Source organism: Vigna angularis, chromosome 4 (genome assembly GCF_016808095.1).
Source record: "Vigna angularis cultivar LongXiaoDou No.4 chromosome 4, ASM1680809v1, whole genome shotgun sequence".
Classification (NCBI taxonomy): Eukaryota; Viridiplantae; Streptophyta; class Magnoliopsida; order Fabales; family Fabaceae; genus Vigna; species Vigna angularis.
The window spans coordinates 21,289,498-21,310,862 of NC_068973.1; the positions used below are offsets into that span (position 1 = coordinate 21,289,498).

General features: G+C 35.9%; 1 pseudogene; it reads right to left on the reverse strand.

The window, feature by feature from the left end:
• Positions 1 to 5,630: 5,630 nt before the first annotated feature.
• LOC128196224 (peroxisomal and mitochondrial division factor 2-like) lies at positions 5,631 to 6,665 on the reverse strand (annotated as a pseudogene).
• Positions 6,666 to 21,365: the final 14,700 nt, after the last annotated feature.

Here is a 21,365-nt window from a genome sequence, read left to right on the forward strand (position 1 = left end):
GACTCATCCAAAGGCTCTTCCATTTTTCGTTTTCAGCCTTTCTCACTGTGTTAATCGATTAACTTAAGTTGTTAATCGATTAGTCACTAAAAGACAAAACAACGGATAGTCCAACGACTCAAAAACGACTAGTTTTTCAAACGGTCACTTTGTTAATCGATTAACAGCCCTTGTTAATCGATTAGCATGCATTGTTGTGCTTCTCCATTCGTCTCTGGAACAATCGATTATTTACCTTTGTTAATCGATTAACGCTAATCGATTAGATACCCTTGTTAATCGATTAGCACTCCATAGTTTTTGCTCTTGGTTCATTTTTACATCACTTTTGAATGCATACATAAAACCACTAATTTCCTATGTTCATACAGTTATTACAAAAGTTACAAGTCTTCAAAAATCATTCTTCATGAGTCTTGGTTGTTCTTGACTTGATTTAGATATCATCAAAACTTCATCTTCATCATTTTGCTAACAATCTCCCCCTTTTTGATGATGATCAAAACCTTCTTGATGTTTAAAGCTTTTGATAATAATCTCTATTTAAAACACAACTTAAGGAAGAAACAATTGTTAGTGTACTTAGAAATAAGTTTAAGGCTTTAAATATTTCTCCCCTTTTTTTATCATTCTTAAAAAGTGATGTATAATTGCTCCCCCTAAATTTATTAGAAATTATACTCCCCCTTAATAAAAGGACATATGCATAGAAATATTAAGGAAAAACAACATACATTTTATTGAGTTTAAAGAGGCAAGCATACAAAGAAGTTAAATATATAGCACACACACACTACAAAAAGCATAGAAGCATAAAGTGCCTAAGACTCATCATCACTATCGGGAACATATAGTTTGGCTAGTTTGGCTAGTTTATCATCAATTTCCTTGAGGTGAGTATTAATTTCATCATAGCGAAGAGTGTGATAAGCCATCATGTCATCCATCCTAGTTTGTTGCATAAAGGCCATTGCTTCAATTTGTCTAGATATACTTTCTAGACTATATTCTTGTGGAGGATGGGATGGTCCAGCAACATTTGTTGGATCTGGCATAGGAATAGCTTCATCTTCTTCAGCTGATTCGTCAGCATCTTGTGCATTATCACCTTCAGCACGGACAAACATGTTGCCTTGTCGAATAAACCCATTTGATGCAGTGTTGATTCCTCAATTTGATGAGATGGTAAGACGTGGACAAACTTTTCGCCCGTAACATCAACTCCTTTATAGACACGGATTAAGGAAATAAGGAGAGGATACGGAAGATGAGCTCGGTCATACCTCTTTGCACGTACCATAGTATCAGAGATTAGACTTGCCCAATTGATTTTTAAATTTTGAGTGATAGCGGACATGAGCATCAAATCTGTTTCAAGGCATTGTGCCAAGTTTGACCCTCTTGAACAAAGCAACCACACAATAAGATAATGAAGCACTCTTTCCTCCATTCTAAGATGTCCTACTAGAAGATATCTCCTATTAGGTAGAGGTTGTTGAGGATTACACATGAAAGAGCGATAGGCCAAAATTTTGTTGAAATCACCAAAGTCATTTGGCACATGCAGATTATTTTCTAGGATTGGAAGATGAGCGACATTTGTCCAAATGTCATGATCAAGAACAATATCTACACCCTTAACACGAGTGTAAACAATACCATTGTGGGCCTTCAGATTATAGTAAAAGACTCTTACCAAATCTGGATAGTAAAGCCCTTGAAGTTGCAAGAGATGCTGGACGCCTTGCTCAACCAATTACCGAGAAAACTGAAATTGATTTGCAGTAAACCAATTTAGATCAACAAATTTTTGACGAAGAACCTTCCGTTCTTTCCACATTTGCAGATATTCCTCATGCCTTCCATCATCTGAAATCCACCCATGAATATTTGGACCACGTGCGGGAGGAGTGCTTTCCGATGCATAGCTTCTTCTTCTTCTCCTTCTTGAGGGTTCAGCCATGAGAAGTAGAAAAAAAATTTGGACAGCAAGATAATGGTATTTTTGAGTGAATAAATGAAGAGAATTTGAGTTGTAGAGTGATGGGTAATGTGAGTGGGTAAAATGAGGGATGGTAGGGGTTTAAATAGGCTGAAGAATCACTCCCCAACATTCAAAATTAAAAAAATGGCTATTTATAGCCGTTACAACGGCTAGATTTTGCAGTATTTACTGCCTGTAACGTTTGCTAATCGATTAACTAGACGTGCTAATCGATTAGCGCTAATCGATTAGTGGCACTGACTAATCGATTAACTGACGCTGATTTTCGAAAACCATCAAATTTTACCTATTTCCAATTTTAAGATGTTTTCAATATTCCTAAATCTCTTCTAAGCTCATAGAATCTATCCTTAGGCAATGCTTTGGTGAAAATATCAGCTAATTGATGTTGTGTATCAATATATTCTATTTCACAATCTCCCTTTTGCACATGATCTCTAAGGAAGTGATGCCTAATCTCAATGTGCTTGGTTCTAGAATGCATTATGGGATTCTTTGTAAGATTTATTGCACTTGTATTATCACACTTAAGTGGAATATGATCTAAATGAATGTCATAATCTTCTAATTGTTGTTTCATCCATAAAATTTGCGCACAACAATTTCCAGCAGCAATATATTCAGCCTCAGTGGTTGATAAGGCTACACAGGCTTGTTTCTTAGAGTTCCAAGAAACTAAGGAACTACCTAGAAGATGACATGTTCCACTAATGCTTTTTCTATCTATCTTACAACCTCCATAATCTGCATCGGAAAAACCTACAAGACTAGGTTCCGTTCCTGATGGATACCATAAACCAAAGGATGCAATTCCCTTAAGATATTTCAATATTCTTTTAACTGCTGTAAGGTGAGATTCTCTAGGACTAGATTGATACCTAGCACACACACAAACACTTTGCATAATATCCGGTCTACTAGCAGTAAGGTATAACAAAGAACCTATCATGCATCTATATTTAGTTTGATTTACCTCTTTACCTGACTCATCTTTGTCAAGATAGCAAGAGGTTCCCATAGGTGTAGATGCTTCATTTGCTTTGTCCATTTCAAACTTCTTAAGAATTTCTCGACAATACTTAGTTTGAGAAATGAACGTACCTTCTTTCATTTGCTTAATTTGAAGACCGAGGAAGAATGTTAATTCTCCCATCATAGACATTTCAAATTCACCCTGCATATTCTTAGCAAATTCCTCACAAAGAGATTTATTAGTTGATCCAAAAATAATATCATCAACATATACTTGAATAATCAAAATATGTTTTTCGACTCTTTTAATAAACAAAGTGGAATCAACTTTTCCTCTATTAAAATCATTTTCTAAAAGAAAATTGCTAAGTCTTTCATACCAAGATCTAGGTGCTTGTTTTAAACCATAAAGTGCTTTCTTTAACTTATAGATGTGATTTGGAAATTTAAAATCTTCAAAACCGGGTGGTTGTTCAACATACACATCTTCTTTTATAAAACCATTTAGAAATGCACTTTTAACATCCATTTGAAATAATTTAAATTTCATTATAGATGCATAAGCAAGAAGTAGGCGTATTGCCTCTAACCTGGCAACTGGAGCATATGTCTCATCATAATCTATACCTTCTTCTTGACTATATCCTTGAGCCACAAGCCTAGCTTTATTCTTGGTGATGTTTCCATCTTCATCCAGTTTGTTTTTGAATACCCATTTTGTTCCAATTACTTGATGAGTATCTTCTCTAGGAATCAATTCCCAAACTTGATTTCTTTCAAACTGGTTGAGTTCTTCTTGCATTGCAATACACCATTGTTCATCTTGAAGAGCTTCCTTAATGTTCTTAGGTTTTATCTGCGACATAAAAGCTACATTCATACAAAAACTAACTAAATTTCTTCTAGTGTTTACCCCTTTTGATATGTCGCCAATGATGTTGTCCAATGATAATCCTCTAGGTTGTTGCCATCACTAGTGGAAAAATCACATTTTATGAAGTACAAAAAATAGCTATTATAACGTAGTTACTGGGGACATAGTTCTGGGCGATATAATAGGTCTGCGCATTTTATAACGTAGCAAAAGTTTACGTTATAATAGCTTGAAGATATTATAACGTAGTTTCTGAAATCGGTCATAATATGCGCTTAATGTATTATAACGTAGATGTGTTTGTACGTTATAATATGTGGTTTATTATAACATAGGTTGATTTTGATAACTAACCTATTATAACGTACATTGTTTAGTACATTATAATATATGCTTTCTTAAAAAAAAAATCATTATTACATTTAACATCCAATCAATTTACAATCATTTTCCTGAACAAATTTATAATCCATTGCATCAATTTATAATCAATATAAATTCAAATGAATAAATTCAATTAAACTAACCAAATAAAATTTATTTCAAATATTAAAGTGTTTAATAATATTTAATACATTTCGTATACATAAAACTATATATTACATCCAAATATTATATATCAATATACCTACACTACTAAATTGTAGCCAAGTTTTTACTAACACTCGAAAATCAGTAGATCTCTGCTCTTTGGTTTGAGAATCTGCTCTTTGGTTTGAGAATGACATTGGTGTAAATGAGCAAGTCTTCAACTATCTGAAACTTCATACAAAAAAAATAAATGAATATCAAACTAGTTGAAATGAGAAATTCACAAAAATAAGTCACAGTCGCCAAAAAGGAAAATAAGAACTGAAATAGGGAAATGCTGAATTATATATGTCAAATCTTGCAGTAGTAGAAAATATCAAGAAAATATTTAATAGGAATAAAACCATTAGAATCATGAAAAAAACAATCCTTTATCGAAATTGGTACTAAAACTCTATACAAAACTTCAAACCAAAATAAGGAAATATATATTTGAAATTATTTTCTATCGTTCCTTCTATTTTCGAACGACAGTAGAAATAACTCGAGAGTAACTTTTCAAGCATCTCAAAGCCACAATATTAATAATTTAGTCTTCTGATTTCAAGGAAACACCAGGGGTGGCAGTATTGCACACTTTCACGATCAAGCCATATTTACCTTCAGAATTATCATTTTATAATATAAAATACATAAAGTTCCTAGTGAAATATAAAATTGTGGGCGTAAAAAGTTCATATGAAACTGAAACAAAGAGAGGGAAAGAGGGATTCATACCAATACAAAGGATAAAAAGATAAGGGATTGCTTCAAGCAATTGCAAGTTCCTAAATTCCCTCATTAAAAACACTGAGCCATCAACTCTGGCACTTGATTATCTCTTGCAAAATAAGCTTCAGTGATTAAACCAAGCGACAATATTATATACCTCATTCATTCTTAACCAGAAACAAATAAAATATGTATATAAAAGCAATTATACCACTAATCATGCCGATAGACAACCTGAACAACTGAACTCCATGTAGCATGAAAGTAGAGTTCAAATCAAACAAACGTAAAACAATTACAAATATTATTTGAATATCCTTGTTAAAGGAAAAGAAAAGGAACCTTCTACACAAAAGGTTATATAAACAAGAGTAGCACCAATTGCATTGCATACAACTACTAGTAACCCAAAAGCCAATCGCATGGAAATTGTTTCTACATAAATCAGACAGCTTTTCTGAGCTCTAAATGGCAACATATACCTATCCCCCCCCCCCCCCCCCCCCCCCCCCCCATCATGGCTCATTAGAAATTGAGTGGATCCACCTCCAAAGAATAAGCAAGGCATAGGTACAAGCACATACATCAGAGCTGCAGGAACAATATTCTCACCATTAATTTTTTAAACAAGTATACAAGACATTTCCAGTTTAAAAGACTCTAACTAACCTGATAACATGGGCAACCAATTGTTATATATTGCACATGCCTGCCACACCAAAAAAAAAGTAAATGGTAATACATTTAACACTTGCTCTCTCAAAAGGTCAGATGACTCATTTCAATCAGAGTTGTTACCTTGCTGCCACCACCGGCCACTGCAACTTCAATCATTTCCCTTCATCATATATGCCGTTTACACCTCTATCAATATTCTCAACAGTCTCAAACGCCTTCTCATTCAGCAATAAAATCACCCTTTCAACTTCCTTTGCTTCCTCACGCAATTGAAGAATACTTGATTCCAAAGCCGCTACTTTCTCCTCAGATTCTCTAAGTGCCTCCTCCAACTTCAATTTTTGCTTAACCAATTCTTCCAACTCAGATTTTTTTCTCAGCAGTAACCTTCTCCAATTCCACCAACTTCTGTTTGAAACCATTGATCTCCTTCTCCTTTTCATCATCCCTATCTCTCATCTCCTCCTCAAACCTAATCCTCTTGTTCCTTTCCTTGGTTTCCAAAACTTCAATCTTTCTCTCCAAATCCCTAACCTTAACCGCACCCTCTGCCTTCACCTTCTTCAAAGCTATCAGTTCCTTCTCTAGAGACTCAACCAACGACTCCTTCTCCCCTAAATCCTTCCTCAATTCAGAAGCATCCGCCCTCGCCTCCTCCGAGGCAGTAATCTCCGATATCAAATCGTGTTGTAGTCTCGCCACATCCGTCTCTAGGTCCGCTGCCCTCGCCACGATAACCTCTGTCGCAACAACATCCTTCAAATCAACGTTTAATCGGTGGAAAGGGATTATAATCGGTAGAATGTGATTATAATCGGTAGAAATGTAGAAAATGATGTTTCAATCGGTGGAATCGAAGGTAAAGGCGAAAAAGATGAAGGTATGTGAGAAACCCTAGCAGTAGATGTGGTTGGATGATGAGTGAAGCGAAAATGCATATTTGTGAAGAGAAATGGAGACTTACGGCTTAAGAACTCTCGAGAGAGTGAGAAGCTTCAGCGGCTCGCGAGGGTGAAATGAGTAAATTTGTCGAAATGAGAGTGTTTCTCGCAAGAGAGAAATGTTGAATGAAGATGCGGCTCATGTTACAATCGAGAAAGGTGACGGTGCCCCTACGAGTTGGGTTTCAGTGTGAAGAAAGTGTGGCGTTAAGAAAGAAGGAATAAGTCAATAGGTTTTGAAAAGTGAAATGCTCAGAGAAATTATAACAAAAATCTATATCTCCGTTATAATAGGTTTAGAATTTATTTACAAGTTTGCCACCGTATTATATATTATAACTGATATTCATAACTCCGTTGTAATACGTTTTGAAATTATTTACAAGTTTGCCACCGCATTACCTATTATAACTGATTTTCATAACTACGTTATAATATCTTAAAGTTATTACAATTTTACCACCCGATCAACCTATTATAACGGATTATTTTCATCCATCATAATAGGTATCTGATAACAGTTGAAAAACTGTTATTTTCATGCTTAAAATTGATATTAAAAGCAACCTTTAGACTTAGAAACTAGCTTGAAATCAATGCTTTTATCTATATTTTTAGAAATAAGAGAGCTGGACAGGTTTATGCTTGATTTGAGTGTTTTTGTGCAGGTTTTGAGGTGAATTTAGTGAAAGAAGTGAAGAAGGAGAGAAGTGGAATCATAAAAGGAAGCAAAGAGTGCAAAAAGAGAAGTCGAAGGCACCGCTCAGCGGTATTTTACCGCTGAGCGGCACTCAGGAAGTCACGGGAGGTCCGCTGAGGGGCAAACTGGCCGCTGAGGGGAAGAAAAGTGAAGCGAGGTCACTGCTGAGCGGTATTTACCGCTGAGCGGCACTTTTTGGGCTTGGGCTTTTGTAATCTTTTGTAACTCTAGAATAGTATATAAGGACTTGCACGTCCTAGGGTTAGACATCTTTGGCAGAAACGAGGCAAACACTCTCTCTTCCACCCCTTTGAAGGAGGATCTTGGATGCTCAGGCTACTTCTTCACCTTTCTAGGGTTTTATCTTTCATTCTTTCATTATTGTTCATCTAGGTTCACCATGAATATGGTGAACTAAACCTTGTATGTTTGTTGGGGAATCAATGTAATCTCTTGAAGCTCTCATATATGGAATTTATGCTTGCATCTTAATCTAAGACTTATGCTTTCTTTCATCATTAGTTAGGGTTTTTCCTCTTTGCTCAATGCTTGCATTGTTTAACTCATTCTATTGCATGATTATTGGTTTTGTCGATACGGACACGTACGGGGAAGTCTAGATCCGGGGAATTTCTCCCAATGTTATATTGGTTGTCGTTAAGCTCCTGCACTTATGAACTAATCATTAGGAATGCTAGGAATTGTATGAACTATTTGATTAGGGAGAAGCCATCTAGAATGGTACTTTAGAGAGTGGCATTAACAATGATGATTTGAATGTTGAATTCCTAAAATGTATGAGAGTGGATGAGATGAAATTGACCCCCAACAACATATTCATTCATATAATCCATTGAAAGTGTTTATCTTTTGTCTTTGCCATTGATCAATTCATGCATACATGTTTAGTTTTCGTCTTGCATAATATAATCCAATTATTTCGTTTGTAAGTCTTAGTTAATCAACAAACCACACAACTAAACTAGGCCGTGAGTCCTTTGGGAAGAACGATACTTGGTCTTACCAAGTTTATTACTTGAACGATTCGGTCATACTTGCCGATTGTGAAACAAGTTTGTCACATCATATTTTGGTGCTTACAAATTTGTCCATCAAGTTTTTGGCGCCGCTGCCGGGGACTCGTGGTTTAACTGGTTAATTTGTGTCATTATTGATTATCTTTGACTTTTTGAATTTCTGTTTTTATTTTTTCTGTTTTTATTTTATTTGATTAGGATAGATTAGATTTTATTTTATTTTATTTTATTCTATCTTTTAGATTAGGTTAGATTTTATTTTTTAGATTAGGTTTTATTTTATTCTATCTTATTTGTTTCTATCTTCTAAATCTTTGTATCTTCTGAATTTATATCTTCTTCTATATCTTTTTGTGCTAACAAATCTATTCTAGGGTTTTGTTTTCTTGTGTATGCAGGAAGCAATTCAGACTAGGAGTAAGAAAACAACAGAACCACTTTTTGAAGGGCTAGACGAGAGTAGAAGGAGGAGAAGAATCAGAACGTCCAGAGAACTTTTCCCTTCTCCAGAAACTCTCCTACAATCATCACCACAAGGTTCTATTCACAGCACAAGAAGTATGGAGAATAACAATGCTAGAAGAACTCTTGCAGATTACACTAATATTGCTGGACCTCAACACTTTAACAGCATAGCAAGACCTAGAGTCAATGCAGCCAACATGGAGGTCAAGCCAGCATTAATTCAACTGGTGAAGAGTAATCAATTTAATGGGTTATCTCACGAAAGCCCATATGAGCACCTTACAACTTTCAATGAGATCTGCAATACGGTCAAGATTAATGGGGTGCCAGACGAAGCTATCAAACTTAGCTTGTTTCCCTTCTCATTGGGGGGCAATGCTAAGCTTTGGTTAAACTCTTTTCCAGAAGAAAGTTTCACAGAGTGGGAAGCAGTGGTCACAAAATTTCTAAACAAGTACTTTCCACAATCTAAGGTGACCAAAGGTAAGCAAGAGATATCTTCTTTCAAGTAGGGCATGGAGGAGTCACTTGGGCATGCATGGGACAGGTATAAGAGCTTGTTACGTAAAACCCCTATGCATGGTTTCAAAGAAGCAGAAGTAGTCCTAACTTTCCTTGGAGGGCTTGGTTCACAAACCAAGATGATACTGAACGCATCAGCAGGAGGCAATATTAACTGGAAAACTCCAGAGGAAGCAACTGAACTTATTGAAAATATGGCTACTAGTGACAACGAACTCAATATTGAAAAAGGAGATCCTAGTCAGAAGGAGTTGTCACAATTAAATGAGGCCTTGCTTATCCAAAATAGAATTATCTCTCAACAGCTTGAAGAAGTGACCATGAAACTTTCTCAAACACCACAGGAAGTACAACAGGTTTCAATGGTTCAAGAGCACCAAAAATGGCAGATGCAATCTACTCCAGTTGAGAAATCAACAACGCTTGAAGAGACTTTCCAGAGATTCTTAAAGACAAATGCGTCTTATTGTCATAATGTGGATGCTGCATTTAAAAAAATGGAGGTCTATGTTGAGAGAATAGTTGACGAAATGAAACATGATAATCTGGGAAAGGAATGTAAAACTGTTGTGACTAGAAGTGGTAGAGTGTTAGAAGAGAGAAAAAAAGAGAGAAAGGAGAAAGAAAATGAGAGTGAGAGTGAAAAAGAAACATGTGAGTGGAAAGAAAGAGTTGAGAGAGAGAAAAAGAAAAAAGAAGAAGATGAGAAAAGAGAAAAAAATGAGAGAGAAGAGAGACAGAAAGAAAAAGAGTATGAAAAGCCACTTCCTTATCCAAAGGGTTATTCAAGGAAGGAGAAAGAAAAGCAGTTGGAAAGATTCATGGAACTATTTAAGAAGTTGGAGATCACTATACCATTCTCTGAAGCATTGCAACAAATGCCAGCATATGCAAAATTCTTGAAGGAACTTCTCACAAAGAAACACAAGTACATTGAGAAGGAAACTATCAATATACAAGGTAATTGCAGTGCAATCATCCAGAAACTACCTCCTAAACTTAAAGACCCAGGAAGCTTCACTATTCCATGCACCATAGGAGATGTGAAAGTTGGAAGAGCATTGATTGATTTGGGAGCTAGCATTAATCTAATGCCGCTTTCCATGTGCAGAACAATTCAGGGGTTGGAAATTAAACCAACCAGAATGGCTCTTCAATTGGCGGACAGGTCTCTTAAATATCCATATGGAGTGGTTGAAGATGTTCTAGTGAAGGTCGACAAATTTGTATTTCCAGTAGATTTCATTGTGATGGAGATGGAAGGAACTAGTGACGTTCCTCTTATTCTTGGGAGACCTTTTATGAAGACTGCTAGAGTTTTGATTGATGTAGAGAATGGTAAGCTTAAACTGAGAGTTGACGAGGAAGAAGTCACTTTTGATGTATCCAAAGCCATGACGTATCCAAATGATGACAAATCATGTTTTCAATTTGATGAACTTGATGAAGTTTGTATGATCCAAGAAAGGATGGTGCGTAACATTTCTCCATTGGAAAAAACGCTCATTGATGCATGTGAAGATTTGGATGAAGAAGAAGAGAAATTGATTGATGAATGTCTGATGGACTTGGAAACATTGAAAAAGGGTCCAGAGGAAGATCCAATATTCGACACAATGGCTAAGGAAGAAACAATCAAAGCACAGTCTCCAGAACTAAAAAGATTGCCATCACATCTGAAATATGTGTTTTTAGAGGATGGAACAAAGCCAGTCATTATCAGTAACTCTTTATCTTTACAAGAAGAAGAGCAATTGATAGAAATTTTGAAAGCCAACAAAGAAGCAATTGGGTGGTCAATATCCGATCTCAAAGGTATTAGCCCAACTTATTGCATGCACAAGATTTTTATGGAAGAAGACTATAAACCAAGTGCTCAACCACAGAGAAGGTTAAATCCTGCTATGAAGGAGGTGGTCAGAAAAGAAGTGTTGAAACTGCTAGAAGCTGGTATCATCTATCCAATCTCTGACAGTGAATGGGTGAGTCCAGTACAGGTGGTGCCAAAGAAAGGTGGGATGACGGTAATTTATAATGATAAGAATGAACTTATTCCCACTCGGACAGTTACTGGCTGGCGTATGTGCATTGATTACAGGAAGCTGAATAAAGCTACTAGGAAAGATCATTTTCCTCTTCCTTTCATGGATCAGATGCTAGAAAGGTTATCAGCGCAGGCTTTCTATTGTTTTCTAGATGGATATTCCGGATATAATCAAATTGTGGTAGATCCAAAAGACCAGGAGAAGACGGCTTTTACTTGTCCTTTTGGTATCTTTGCATATAGAAAGATGCCTTTTGGATTATGTAATGCTCCAGCTACGTTTTAGAGGTGTATGCAGGCAATCTTTGCTGATCTTTTAGAAAAATGCATTGAAGTATTCATGGATGACTTCTCAGTTTTTGGAAACTCCTTCCAAAGGTGTTTAGCTAATTTGAACACTGTCCTCAAAAGATGTGTTCAGACAAATCTGGTTTTGAATTGGGAGAAATGTCATTTCATGGTAACTGAAGGAATTGTATTGGGGCACAAAATATCTGCTAAAGGAATTGAGGTAGACAAAGCTAAAGTAGAAGTTATTGAGAAACTACCTCCACCAACAAATGTAAAGGGGATTAGAAGTTTTCTTGGTCATGCTGGGTTTTATAGAAGATTTATCAAAGATTTCTCAAAAATTGCTAAACCATTGAGTAATCTCTTGATGAAGGATGCTCCTTTTGTGATGAATGAAGATTGCCTGAAAGCTTTTGATATATTGAAGCAGAAACTAGTGTCAGCTCCAGTAATTGCAGCACCAGATTGGAATCAAAATTTTGAATTAATGTGTGATGCAAGTGATTATGCAATAGGAGTTGTCCTCGGCCAAAGGAAAGAACAAAAGTTTCATCCAATTTATTATGCTAGCAAGGTGCTGAATGATGCTCAATTGAATTATGCTACTACAGAGAAAGAGTTTCTTGCCATTGTATATGCTCTAGAGAAATTTAGACCTTATCTTATTGGGTCTAAGGTGATTGTCTATACAGATCATGCAGCTATTAAATATTTGTTGACAAAACCAGATTCTAAGCCACGTCTAATCAGATGGGTACTACTGTTGCAAGAATTTGATGTAGAAATCCGTGATAAGAAAGGAAGTGAGAACTTAATTGCTGATCATTTGTCACGGTTAGTCAACAATGAGATCACTAGCAAGGAGCCTGAAATCTGGGAATCTTTTTATGATGAATCACTCATGTATATTCAGCAGAGGCCCTGGTTTGCTGATATGGCAAATTTCAAAGCTGCAAGAGTCATGCCGGAAGATTTAACTTGGCAACAGAGAAAGAAATTTTTGCATGATGCCAAGCAGTTTGTGTGGGACGATCCATATTTGTTCAAAATTGGAGCAGATAATCTTCTGAGGAGATGTGTTACAAATGAAGAAGCAGAAGGAATTCTCTGGCATTGTCATGATTCACCTTATGGAGGACACTTTAATGGAGAAAGAACAGCAGCAAAAGTCCTTCAATCAGGATTTTATTGGCCAACTTTATTTAAAGATGCTCATAATCATGCTAGGAATTGTGACAAATGTCAAAGAGCAGGGACAATCACTAAACGTCATGAGATGCCTTTACAAGGTATTCTAGAGGTTGAGGTTTTTGATTGTTGGGGTATTGACTTTGTTGGACCCTTCCCTCTATCTTTCAACAATGAATATATTCTGGTAGCAGTGGATTATGTGAGTAAATGGGTGGAAGCATTGGCTTGTCCTAAAAATGATGCTAGTACGGTAATTAAATTCCTGAAGAGGCAGATATTCTCACGTTTTGGCACTCCAAGAGTGTTGATTAGTGATGGAGGATCTCATTTTTGCAATTATCAGCTAGAGAAAGTACTCAAACACTATGGAGTGAAGCATAAGGTAGCTGCACCTTATCACCCACAGACCAATGGACAAGCTGAGGTATCTAACAGGGAGATAAAAAGAATCCTGGAAAAAACCGTGACTTCATCAAGGAAGGATTGGTCTCTCAAATTGGATGATGCTCTTTGGGCTTATAGAACAGCAATGAAGACGTCTATGGGATTATCACCATTTCAATTAGTCTATGGGAAAGCATGCCATTTGCCAGTTGAATTGGAGCATAGAGCATTATGGGCTTTGAAATTTTTGAATTTTGATCCTTATGAAACTCAATGCACACGCAGAAGGCAGATTTTAGAGCTTGAAGAAATGCGGTTACATGCATATGATTCATCCAAGGCTTACAAAGACAAAATTAAATTTTATCATGACAGGAAGTTGGTGAATAAAGTTTTCAATCCAGGACAACAGGTACTATTGTTCAACTCAAGATTGAAGATATTTCCTGGGAAACTGAAGTCAAAATGGACAAGACCATTTGTGATAAAAGAAGTGCATCCACATGGAGCAATTGAAATATTTGATCCATCTGCTGATGATCCACAGAAAAGCTGGGTGGTAAATGGTCAACGTCTCAAGCCCTATCTAGGGGGAGAGGTGCAACGATTTTCCACAATGATGTTGTTGGTTGATCCTTGAAAGTTGGGTTAGGCTCGGGACGTTAAACAAGCGCTTACTGGGAGGCAACCCAGTATCTTGTAAGTATTTTTGTTTTCATTTTTAGATTAGGGTTTGATGTACTCTATTGAACACCTGGTTTTGTGTGATGGGTTGCTATTAACTGTGATTGTTTGATAAGTAATGCTTGATGATGCTTATTGATTGATTGATGTTGAGATGATGTGCACATTAAATGCTTATACAGGTGATTCACAAGCTTTGTGAACAAATGCAGGATATCATGATTGTGATTGTGAAATTAAGCAGGATGTGTATGTCAAATGTGAATGAGCTTATATGTGAGGTTTTGAGCTCCAGAGTTTTTGGTATGATTGAATGCTATTACTTTGAAAGCATGAATGATTTTGCCCAGGTTTTCTATGATTGAATCAATTGCTTGTTTTGCATCATATGATCAAGGCCGTGTTGTTGAAACCCCTTTTATTGGCCAAATACATAAAATTAGCCCACTAAAAAAAGAACACGTTGTGTTCTATCCTTTGAACCCTTAGCCTTGAACATACACTTGAAACCTTTGATTGAAAATCTTTACCTTGAGTTAAGTAGAAGATCTTGTGTGGTATTGTTAAATGTTCAAGTTTGGGGTTGTTGGGAAAACATAAAAAGCATTGAGCTAAGAGCTAAAAAGTAAGAATATGCAAAGAAAAAGAAAAGAAAAGAAAAAGAAGTAAAGCTCAATGCAATTGCAATTGTAAAAGGCAAGTTGGGAATGAATAAGATGATTGTGTGTTATGATTCTCTTAACTCAAGGATTTTGCGATCCAGAAAAACCAATTTTCTTGTTAGCCCAGCCACATTATAAGCCATTGAAAAGTCCTTGTGATGATGCATGCTTGTGAATGTTTTTGATTATGGTAAAATGAAAGGCAAAGTTGATTCATGTGACATTGTGATAGTGGAGTGAATGAGCGAAACACTGTACCCCTTATACACTTGTGTGTTGAGTGAAACACTTTACCTAGTGAGGAAATATTCCATAAGCACATGAACATCCATGCTTAATTGATTGATCATTCATGAAAAATAGCATTTGTTGGAATTTAAATGACTTTGTGAACACTAAAGCATGTGCACATCTTGAATGAACTCTTGGTCATAAGTTTGAGTGAAGTTGTTACTTATCTTGAGAAAAGGATTTTGAATGAGTGAACCATCATATGAATTGGTTGGAGATGGAGTTACATTTTGTTTGCTTGAGGACAAGCAAAGTTCTAAGTTTGGGGTTGTGATAACAGTTGAAAAACTGTTATTTTCATGCTTAAAATTGATATTAAAAGCAACCTTTAGACTTAGAAACTACCTTGAAATCAATGCTTTTATCTATATTTTCAGAAATAAGAGAGCTGGACAGGTTTATGCTTGATTTGAGTGTTTTTGTGCAGGTTTTGAGGTGAATTTAGTGAAAGAAGTGAAGAAGGAGAGAAGTGGAATCATAAAAGGAAGCAAAGAGTGCAAAAAGAGAAGTCGAAGGCACCGCTCAGCGGTATTTTACCGCTGAGCGGCACTCAGGAGGTCACGGGAGGTCCGCTGAGGGGCAAACTGGCCGCTGAGGGGAAGAAAAGTGAAGCGAGGTCACTGCTGAGCGGTATTTACCGCTGAGCGGCACTTTTTGGGCTTGGGCTTTTGTAATCTTTTGTAACTCTAGAATAGTATATAAGGACTTGCACGTCCTAGGGTTAGACATCTTTGGCAGAAACGAGGCAAACACTCTCTCTTCCACCCCTTTGAAGGAGGATCTTGGATGCTCAGGCTACTTCTTCACCTTTCTAGGGTTTTATCTTTCATTCTTTCATTATTGTTCATCTAGGTTCACCATGAATATGGTGAACTAAACCTTGTATGTTTGTTGGGGAATCAATGTAATCTCTTGAAGCTCTCATATATGGAATTTATGCTTGCATCTTAATCTAAGACTTATGCTTTCTTTCATCATTAGTTAGGGTTTTTCCTCTTTGCTCAATGCTTGCATTGTTTAACTCATTCTATTGCATGATTATTGGTTTTGTCGATACGGACACGTACGGGGAAGTCTAGATCCGGGGAATTTCTCCTAATGTTATATTGGTTGTCGTTAAGCTCCTGCACTTATGAACTAATCATTAGGAATGCTAGGAATTGTATGAACTATTTGATTAGGGAGAAGCCATCTAGAATGGTACTTTAGAGAGTGGCATTAACAATGATGATTTGAATGTTGAATTCCTAAAATGTATGAGAGTGGATGAGATGAAATTGACCCCCAACAACATATTCATTCATATAATCCATTGAAAGTGTTTATCTTTTGTCTTTGCCATTGATCAATTCATGCATACATGTTTAGTTTTCGTCTTGCATAATATAATCCAATTATTTCGTTTGTAAGTCTTAGTTAATCAACAAACCACACAACTAAACTAGGCCGTGAGTCCTTTGGGAAGAACGATACTTGGTCTTACCAAGTTTATTACTTGAACGATTCGGTCATACTTGCCGATTGTGAAACAAGTTTGTCACATCATATTTTGGTGCTTACAAATTTGTCCATCAGTATCGTTATAGAATGTTACTTTTCTACTAGTGCATATTTTGTTTAAATCTTCATCATCTTGAGGATTATTCATTTTCTCTTCATTGGTTGTCTTTTGCAAGTCTTCATTTTCACCTGCATCTGATTCATCTGACTCAAGAGGTTTTGCCTCAAGGTCCACAATTTCATCAAAGACAACATGCACAGATTCTTCTATTTCAAATTTTTTCTGATTAAAAACTCTATAAGCTTTGCTAGTTAGAGAATATCCTAGAAAAATAGCTTCATCGGCTTTGGAATCAAATTTTCCTAAATTCTGTTTTCCATTATTTAAGACAAAACATTTGCATCCAAAAATTCTTAAATGTGAAACATTTGGTTTTCTACCTTTAAAAAGTTCATAAGGAGTACATTTCAAGATTGGCCTAATAAGCATTCTATTCAATACATAACATGCAGTACTCACAGCATCAGCCCAAAATTGTTTAGGAACACTATATTCATTTAACATAGTTCTAGCAAGTTCCTCTAAGTATCTATTCTTTCTTTCTACAACTCCATTTTGTTGAGGAGTTCTAGGTGCAGAAAAATTATGAGAAATGCCATATTCTTCACAAAAAGTTTCAAAAGATTCATTTTGAAATTCACCTCCATGGTCACTTCTAATAGCCTTTATTTTCAAATCCTTTTCATTTTGAATTAAATTTGCAAACTTTTTAAATTCTTTGAAAGCTTCACTTTTAAGAGTAAGAAAGAAAGTCCAAGTATATCTTGAATAATCATCTACAATAACTAAAGCATAATAATTTCCTCCAAAACTTTTTATCCTAGAGGGACCAAATAAATCCATGTGCAAAAGTTCTAAGGGTTTTAAACTAGAAACAACATTTTTCGAATGAAAAGATGATTTCACTTGTTTTCCCTTTTGACATGCATCACACAATTTATCTTTCACATATTTTAGTTTTGGTAGACCAATTACTAAGTCTTTAGAAGTGAGTTTATTCAATTGCTGCATATGAATATGTGCAGCTCTTTTAGGCCATAACCATGGATTTTCTTCTTTTACTACTAAACATGAAATATTCCTATTTGATGCATTTTCTAAATCAATCAAATAAATATTGTTATGCCTAATTCCTTTCAAAGCAATTTCAGAAGAATCATTTTTATAAATAGTGCAAGAATTTTGTTCGAAGGTTACCTTGAATCCTTTATCGCATAATTGACTAATGCTAATTAAGTTGTGCTTTAATCCTTCCACATATAGCATGTCTTTGATCATCAAGGTATCTTCACTTCCAATATCTCCTATTCCAAGGATTTTTCCTTTGTTGTAGTCACCATAGGTGACAAAGCCTCGTTCCTTTTTTCGGAAGCTTGTAAATTTCTTTTTATCTCCGGTCATGTGTTTTGAACATCCACTGTCAAGACACCACATATACTTCCTTGGTTTTGATAATTCCTACAACATAAAAAGAACAAGCTATTTAGGTACCCAACTACTTTGTATGGGTCCTTTGGGTTAGATTAAAAAGATTGAAATCATTTTACAACCCAAGCATATCTACCACTTGGAACACCATAATGCTTAATTTTACATTTGTTAGATGTATGACCCTTTTTCATACAATAAAAGTATGATGCAACATTTGTGTTCCTGTTAATAGTTCCTTTTTCTACCCATGCTCTGCGAGTTCTATATTTATTTTTAGGAACAAATTTCTTAGCAGTTCTATTTTCAGAGATTTTACTACATTCTCCAGTGGTTGTATTTTCAGAAAAATATTTGAATTTTATGCAAGATTCACATTCATTATTAGCAATATATTTTTCTTTTTCATAATATAAAACTTTACTTTTTAAATCTCTGATTTCTTCTGCTTGATATAAAAATTTATTTTTCAAACTTCTGTTTTCTTCAGATAAATTTGTAAATTCAGTTCTCAAATTATCATTTATTTTAGAGAAATTTTCAGAAGTAAACTTCAAATTTTCATTTTCTTCAAGAATATTTTCAAAATTTAATTTTAACTCTTTGAAATCCTTTTTCAATTTCTTATGAGCTATATCTAATTTTTCGGATTCTACTAATAAAGCAGCATAAGTATCATGCAAATCCTCTTCACTATCATATTGACTAGAATTATCTGAATCGTTAAATGTACTTACTTGGCTTCCAGTAGTGTCGTCATCCACCATTAGACATATGTTTGCTTCTTCATCAGAATTGCTCGAGTCAGAAATTGATTCGTTGTCATCGTCCCATGCAATGTATGCTCTCTTTTTCTTGAAGAATTTCTTTTCTTTCTTTTCTTCACCCTTCTTTTGATTTGGGCAGTCTGCTTTTAAATGTCCCTTTTCTCCGCAACCATAGCATCTATAGTTTGAGGAAGATCCTTGATTTTCTCTCTTTTCATTTCTGAATCTCCCTTTGCCTTTCGATTTCATGAACCTGTTGAACCTCTTGATTAGTAGACTCAAATTTTCGTCTTCTTCTGAGTCTTCATCTTCCATTTTGCTTTTGCTCTTTTCTACCTCAGATTTGAAGGCTAGAGCCTTTTTCTTAGTTTTTGCTTCTTCTTCATCTAGTCTTCTGAGGTCAAGTTCATGCTCTCTCAACTTTCCAAATAATGCAGCCATGGTCATTGTGTTCAGATTTTGTGACTCAGAAATTGCAGTCACTTTTGGTTGCCAAGACCTGTCTAAAGATTTCAAAATTTTTATATTAAGCTCATGAATATCGAAAGACTTACCTAGTCGAATAAGATGGTTTATGATGTTGGTGAAGCGTTTCTGAACATCTACTATTGTTTCCCCTTGCTTCATCCTGAACATCTTGTATTCCTGGATTAAGGTATTCTTTCTAGCTCTCTTAACATCATCTGTACCTTCGTGGGTTACTCTAAGTACTTCCCACATTTCTTGTGCAGTTTTACAAACATAAATCCTGTAAAACTCGTCAACAGTTAAAGCAGATGAAATAATATTACGAGTTTTTACATCATTACCAAATTTTTTCTTATCTTCAGCAGTCCATTGGTCACGGGGCTTTGGTTCCTGCATATTGTTAGTTGGAACAAAAGGACCAAATGCAACAGCATCCCAAATATCTATATCAATAGATTCCACAAAAATTTGCATTCTGACCTTCCAAAATGCGTAATTTTCACCTGTGAATAGTGGTGGTCTATTGATAGAAGCACCCTCTGCAAAGGTTTGATGTGATCCTGCCATTTGAATGACTATCAAAGCAAGCTCTGATACCAAATGTCAGAGCGGCTGTAGCGGATGGGTTAACGTGAAACAACAAACCAAGAGGGGAGGGTGAATTGGTTTTTACTAAAAACGTGTGCCTTAAAAATTTCTACTCAATTAAACTTACTTAACAATTAATAATAACAATAAAATAGAGTAAGGTTGAGAGAAATTTGCACAGATGATTTTATCCTGGTTCGGATCTTACCAATCCTACGTCCAGTCGCTTATCTCAAAACAAGATAAACAATTCACTAATCACAAAACAATTACAAACTACAATCACACAGATACAATTTGTAAAAGTTTAGAAAACACCTCTCTTGATGCCACAAGAGATGAACCAACACCTCCTTTGAATCTTCACAAAGGATGAAACACTTCCTCCGAATACTTCACGAAGGATGACTTCCTCTTCCGAACACTTCCTTAGACACACCAAGGATGAACCAGCTATTCCTCTATCACCGTAGCAGTATTTCACCAACTCTACAGACAGAGTTTCCTTAGCTGAGCAAGAGCACACAATTCTCAAGAGTTTCTGAGTATTTGAGCACAAGGGAAGAGTTTCTCTAGATGATGTTGAGAGGAAATGAGAGTCTATTTATAGACTCATCCAAAGGCTCTTCCATTTTTTGTTTTCAGCCTTTCTCATTGTGTTAATCGATTAACTTAAGTTGTTAATTGATTAACTTAAGTTGTTAATCGATTAGTCACTAAAAGACAAAACAACGGATAGTCCAACGGCTCAAAAACGACTAGTTTTTCAAACGGTCACTTTGTTAATTGATTAACAGCCTCTGCTAATCGATTAACGCTAATCGATTAACAGCCCTTGTTAATCGATTAGCATGCATTGCTGTGCTTCTCCATTCGTCTCTGGAACAATCGATTATTTACCTTTGTTAATCGATTAACGCTAATCGATTAGATACCCTTGTTAATCGATTAGCACTGCACAGTTTTTGCTCTTGGTTCATTTTTACATCACTTTTGAACGCATACATAAAACCATTAATTTCCTATGTTCATATAGTTATTACAAAAGTTACAAGTCTTCAAAAATCATTCTTCATGAGTCTTGGTTGTTCTTGACTTGATTTAGATATCATCAAAACTTCATCTTCATCATTTTGCTAACAATCAAAACCCTAGCAGCACAACAAGAAAAAACACCCCCAACTTTGGTGGAAGAATGGTGCAAAGTGAGTGGGAAATAGGGTTTTTGATGGGAAAATGAAGGGGGAAGTGAAGAAAGTTCTTAGGGAGAGTATTTGGAGAGTTTGGAAACGGTGAAATCTGAGAAAGGGGCCTTGGGCGAACCCTAGGGAGTAAATAGAAGGAAGTGGGCCGCACCCTACACTGAGCCTAACCATTAAAAATCCTAACAGCAGAAAGTCGCGCTCAGTGCCCCTTAGAAGGGCACTAAGCGGCGTGCGTGACTTAGGTCCTCTCTCTTCTTGGCTTGTGTTGGGTGTTCATAGTTAAAGTCCCTCGACTTCAACTCCAA